Here is a 6,755-nt window from a genome sequence, read left to right on the forward strand (position 1 = left end):
CACAATAAAATTTTAAGGTTGTCAGGATAAAAAGGGGGAAGGGAAAGAAACAGAAAATAAAGGAAAATTTACAGTAATCATAAATGTAAATATGAATGGGATGAGCTCACCCATAAAAGAGAAGCAGAATGGAATAGAGACCAGAATCCAACAATATGTTATTTACAAGAGACACACTTGAAGAAGAAAGACACACAGTTAAAATAAAGGTGTTTAGAACTGAATCTAATGTACCTTATTTGAGCTTATAAAAAAGGCAAGTTTAGCAATCGCAATATCAGACAAAACAAAGAAAATAGACCTAATTAAAACATATAATTAGAGAAACTACATTATGCTAAAAGGTACCACAATGTGCCATAGTATCAAAAAAATTTGTAGCAAGCTTCTCTGATAAAGATCTCATTTCTCAAATATATCCTGAGTTTAGAATCAAGTCAAATTTATAAAAATAGAAGCCATTCTCCAATTGATAAATGGTCAAAGGATATAAATGGGGTTTTCAGGAGACAAGACCAAGGTTATCTATAATCAGATGAAAAAGTGCTCTAAATCATTCCTGAATAGAGAAAGACCTCAAAGGAAAAGGACTTATATATACAAAAATATAGTAGCTCTTTTTTTGTTGTGGCAAAGAATTGGAAATCGAGGGGATGCTCATTATTTGGGAAATGACTGAACAAGATGTGGAATATAGTTGTGATGGAATACTATTGTGCTGTAAAGGGAAATGTTTCAAAAAAAATAAGAATTATATGAACTGATGCAAAGTGAAGTGAAAAGAACCAGGAGGTAATTGTGCACAATAACAGAAATGTTATGGTGACCAATTGTGAAAAACTTGGCTACTCTAACCAATAAATGATCTAAGATGATTCCAAAAGATTCATGGGGGGAAAAAATGGTACCCATCTCCAGAAAGAGAATCAATGAAGTCTGGGTATAAATTGCAGTATAATTTTCTCACTTTATTTTCCTTACTTTTTTGAAATATGATTAATATGGAAATATATTTTGCATGATTTCACACATACAATTGATATATATTGCTTGCCTTCTCAGAGAGGATAGGAAGGAGTGGGAGGTAGGAAGAGAATTTGGAACTCAAAATTTAAAAAGGAAAAAAATGTTAAAAATAAATAATAAATTGAAATGAAATTTGAAATGTAATTATATCCTGTGTATAAGATTTAGAACAAGAGGCCTGAGAGGTCATCTTATCCAATCCCCCCCCCTTTTTTTTAGTAAATGAAGAAATTAAGTCCATAATGGTGAACTAACTGTGGCATCTAAGTTGAGTATAAATAAAGTGCCCGATCTGGAGTACCAGGAAGACTCACCTTTCTGAGTTTAAATCTGATCTAAGACACTTTCTAACTGGGAGACCCTGGGCAAGTTATTTCACCCTGTTTGCCTCAGTTTCCTCATTTGCAAAATGAGCCAGAGAAGGAAATGGCATACCTCACCAGTATGTTTGCCAAGAAAAACTGAACTGCTTTTTTCTGGAAATCTCACACAACTGAAAAATGGCTGAACAACAGTGTAAGTCAAGTAGTTAGCAAGAGAGTCAAGGTCAGAACTCAAATCCAATGTTTTTTTGGTTTTGTTTGATTTGGTTGTGCCTTGTTTTTAGTACATCAAGCCATCTCTCTTGTCCTGGATCCATTCTTAAAAACCTTTCATCAGGGTATAGCATAGTTTAATAAAGCAAGTTCTGTATTTATCCTCAGAATTAACAAGGAGGTTTAACCCACTTTGTGGCAGGATCTCCCTATTGATGTGAGGGTCGAGACACTTTTGGACACCTCTCATTTTTCCAGTTCATTGGTCCTTCTTAGATGATTTAGGAATTTGTGAATTAGTTAACATGAACTGTGTTTACTATGTGCCAAACACAACGTGGTATGTGATGGGAAAGCAACTAAAAGCAGAAATAGACTTTGCCCTCAAGGAGCTTACATTCTAATAGGGAAAGATCCATAAAAGGAGCTGGAAGGCAGGAAGGAGTGGTAAAGAAGTGGAGAAGCACAGTAGATAATGACCTGTTAAGATGAATAAGAGCAGCTGTGAGAAGAATGAAAGGCATCTTAGCCTGGGTCTCCTCTTTGAATTGACAGTTCTAGGATGAATGAGCTAATCAGAAGGTGAGTTCTTGGGGTGCAGAGAACTTTCTCTTCTTTTCCCCACTTAATAGCATTTTATTTTTTCAATTATATGTAAAGATAATTTTCATCATTCATTTTTATAAGATGTTGAGTTAAATTTTTCTCCTTCCCCCTTTCCCATGATAATAAGCAACCTGATAGTTTTACATGTATAATCATGTTAAATATATTTTCACATTAGCCATGTTGTGAAAGAAGTCTCAGAACAAAGGGAAAAAAAATAACAAAACAGTGATAATGGTATGCCCCCATCTGCAATCAGACTCCAGAGTCCTTTCTCTAGATATAGTTGGCATTTTCTATCATGAGTCCTTTGGAATTGTCTTGGATTATTGTATTGCTGAGAAGAGCTAACTCTGTCATGGTTGATCATTGCACAATATTGTTGGGGGGTTTTGGGGTTTTTTTTTGTTTTTAGTTTTTGCAAGGCAATGGGGTTAAGTGGCTTGCCCAAGGCCACACAGCTAGGTAATTATTATGTGTCTGAGACCGGATTTGAACCCAGGTACTCCTGACTCCAGGGCCCGTGCTCTGCACTACCTAACCGCCCCTATTGTTGTCTTTCAATGTTATCCTGGTTGTGCTCACTTCACTCAGCATCAGTTCATGATTGTAAGTCTTTCCAGGTTTTTTTCTTCCTGCTTATTGTTTCTTATAGCACAATAGTAGTATTCCATTATACACAATGGGGAACCCCACATTCAACCATTTTCCAATTGAGGGTCATCCCCTCAATTTCCAGTTGCCACCATGAAAAGAGCTAATATCAATAATTTTCTACAAATAGGTCCTTTTCCTTTTCTTTGATATCTTTGGGATACAGACCTAGTTGTTTGCATAGTTTTATAGCCATTTGAGCATAGTTTCAAATTGCTCTCCAAAATGGTTAGATCACAACTCTACCAATAATACATTATTAGTGTTTCAATTTTTCTCTCATTTCCAACATTTATCATTTTCCTTTTCTGTCATATTAACCAATCTGATACATATATATACATATATATATATATATATATATATATATATATATATGGTGATACCTCTGTATTTTAATTTGGATTTAGATTTAGAGCATTTTTTTATAATACTGTAGATAACTTTAATTTTTTCTTCTGAAAAATGGTTCCTTCATACCTCTGACCATTTATCAATTGGGGAATGACTTGTATTCTTATAAATTTGACTCAGTTCTCTATATACTTGAGTAATGAGGTCTTTATCAGCAACACTAGCTGTAAAAATTAACTAGCTTTCTGTGTCCTAATATTCCTTGCATTGGTTTTATTTGTGAAAAAAAATTAATTTAATGTAATCAAATTATCCATTTTGCATTTCATAATATTCTCAGTATCTTGTTTGGTCATGAATTCTTCCCTTTGGAGAGAACTTTCAGTGTTAGATGTATTATCAGATGCTCCTCGCAAAGATAATTACCCACAGAGGTTCACAAGGATCTACACATGAAATGTTTAATTTACAAGTTAATGGAACCAGGAACCCCTACAAAGTGATGATACCTTCTCAGTGATTATCAGTACTGACCTTGGTAATGATATAGTCAAGGATAGATAAGTTTTGTTACCCTTTGGTGCTCCCCACCATGGCTCTCTTTATGTCACTTAATTCTGGCAGTCCCTACTTTCCACAGCTCCCCGAAGCGAACAATATCAGTGTTCCTATTCGCTGCCTGCTTTTCCTCTGCTCCCAACCCTGCTGCAATCACTGATTCCAGTATTACTTATTCCAGATAATGATTCCAAAGGGACTGGAATGGAACCAGGGGCTGTGGGGAAGCTAAGTTTTTCAGTTTGTGTCTCAAATCTCTGGCCCTTCTCAGTTGCCTCCTCAGTTGCTCCAAGATCCTTTGCCACCTCCTCCAGATTTTTGAGGGATCTTAGATCACTGATTCTGAAACTTTTGAAGCAATTCTAAATGTGGAGAATTGGAAAGAATGCTTTTTGACAGAAACTGTATCTTGCCTAAGGCTTCTTAGGAGCTAAAGCACAACTTTTAGGACAACCAAAGTTTTAACACTGACAAAGAAGCAATATCCTAACACTTTCCTCCCATGCAAGTTAGACTAGTTTCTCTTTAAAGGTAATGAGAACACCCTCAAGTATTGTTTAGTTAAAGGAACTAAAGGCTCATTTAGTAATCCTTTTCTGGTTGCCACTGGCAAATCACAACGGGCAACTCAGGTAAGGAAGCTTCACTCTGGTAAACCTACTGCAGTGTCATCAGTATCAAGAAAATACTGAAAGAAGTCAACCCAGAAACTGATTCAGCAAATCCAGAACAGAATGGTGTTGTAAAATCAACTCACTACTCCTAGGTCTTCAAAATCCATTAAGGTAAGCCATCTGGTTGGAACTGGACCTCAAGTCATAGTGATCCAATTTGTTTGAAAAAGACCCATATTAGGGGCAGTTAGGTGGCACAATGGATAGAGCACTGGTCCCGGAGTCAGGAGTACCTGAGTTCAAATCCAACCTCAGACACTTAATGACCTAGCTGAGTGGCCTTGGGCAAGCCACTTAACCCCATTGCCTTGCAAAATAAATAAATAAATAAGACCCATGTTAGAAGATTATGGTTACATAATCAAGGAGGGATATTCATTTCTTATTTGGGCATGGAAGTAGTTACACACCTTGTTTATAGTTGACAATGCTTATGTAAGTCTTAGACTTGACAAGATGCTGGCTTTGTCCTCTGCTCCTATTAACATCCAGGTTAGGAGGTACAAAGTGGTCAGATGTTGCATTGCTTGCAGACATGGAGCATTATCTGATAAAAGGAAGGAGTAAACTAGGAACTTGGGAAACTGATAAGTAAACCTGGGCTATGCAAATATATTTATATGTGAATGTGACCCTGCAGCCTCCCACCACCAAGGTTATACAATAAAGATATATATCTCTCCAAGTCTCCTCAGCATTCCTTTGGTCTCTGAATAAAGAATTTAGAAAACAATGAGAATGGGATTTATTTGAAATATCCTGCTGCCCCCCCATTAGATAAGGACTTACAGATTTGTATTAGATTTACAATGGCTTAATCAAGATTTATCACATATAACATTTTGATTTGATTTACATTCACTTTTTTTTTGGCAAGGCAATGGGGTTAAATGACTTACCCAAGGTCACACAGGTAGGTAATTTAGTGTCTGGGTTTGGATTTGAATTCCGGTCCTTTCTGACTCCAGGGCTAGTGCTCTCTTCTTTGCACACCTAGCTGCCCCTTCATTGACTTTTTTTTTAGGTTTTTGCAAGGCAAATAGGGTTAAGTGGCTTGCCCAAGGCCACGCAGCTAGGTAATTATTAAGGTACTCCTGACTCCAAGGCCAGTGCTTTACCCACTATGCCACCTAGCCACCCCACCCTTCATTGACTTTTAAAAGACTCTCAACTCCAAATTGAAAAGCTCTAAAGTTACTAGAAAACCGATACCCTTCTGTGAACATAACATAGTCCACATAACATAGTTCTGTAGCAGTGAAGAACAAGGTCTTGGTTTATTCTAATACATTATATCTGTTCTTGCTTTTTTCTCATCTTGTTCCTCTTTGTCAATCAAATAAACCCTTATTAATCATTTACCTTGTGTCAGGCACAGTGTGACTCATTGGCAATACAAAGAAAGGCAAGAACAGGCCCTGCCCTTGAGGAACTCATAATCTAAAGAGCATGGTCTAGGACCATGAACTTAGTTCAGGAACTCAGTATGATCAAGGGACTCTTTTGACTGCATACTAGTGGCTTAGTCCAATTTCTCAATTCACATTATTATTTAGTGCCCAGGTTTCCCCTGAACTGGCTTTCTTCAGTATTTCCTTTCTATCTCTGCAGATATATGTGAGTAATCAGAGTTGCCCCATTATTGAGCAGTTGGAAAACACAGCTTTTCCTCCCTCCCTCCCTTCTTCCTTCCTTCCAATAGCATTTGTTTCTATTTTGGCCAAAAATCCTGAGGGTCTTCCCCTTCCAGATTTATTTTCTTTTTGTCTATGCAAAAGAGGCCATTCTTTGTTTGATGTCTTTCTTACCTGTCTTGATCAAAGAATGGGTATTGCCTCAGTCAAATTGAGACCTATTAAAAGAGCTTAGATTAAAAAGGTCAAGATCCCCCCCTATATCCAGGGTCATCTCTAGTCAACCTGATTCATATCTGGTCACTGGACTCAGATGGTTCCAGAAGAGAAAGTGAGGCTGGTGATTTGGACAGCACCGTCTTCCCCCACCACCACTTTAAATCCAATTCATTTTGCATATCATGGCATCACCTCCCTGATGTCATCATACTCCTAGAAAATGAAAGTCAAACAATAACATTCATTACTAAAGGTTTTAATACTATGAAGGAAGACTTTGGTAGCCCAAAGAAAACTACTTTTCAATCTTATTTCCCAAGGGATATATGGTCTCCCTTGAATTGATATGAATGACTATCTTAACAAGTGTGCAATTCTTTTTTAACAGTTGATAAATATCCTCTTTTGTTGTAAAACATACACATTTCCCATGAACAAACTACTCAATAACAAGTACATGTCTTCTTGGCTACCAAACTATATAGAGAGTTGCT

This window comes from Macrotis lagotis, chromosome 2, assembly GCF_037893015.1.
Source record: "Macrotis lagotis isolate mMagLag1 chromosome 2, bilby.v1.9.chrom.fasta, whole genome shotgun sequence".
Classification (NCBI taxonomy): domain Eukaryota; kingdom Metazoa; phylum Chordata; class Mammalia; order Peramelemorphia; family Peramelidae; genus Macrotis; species Macrotis lagotis.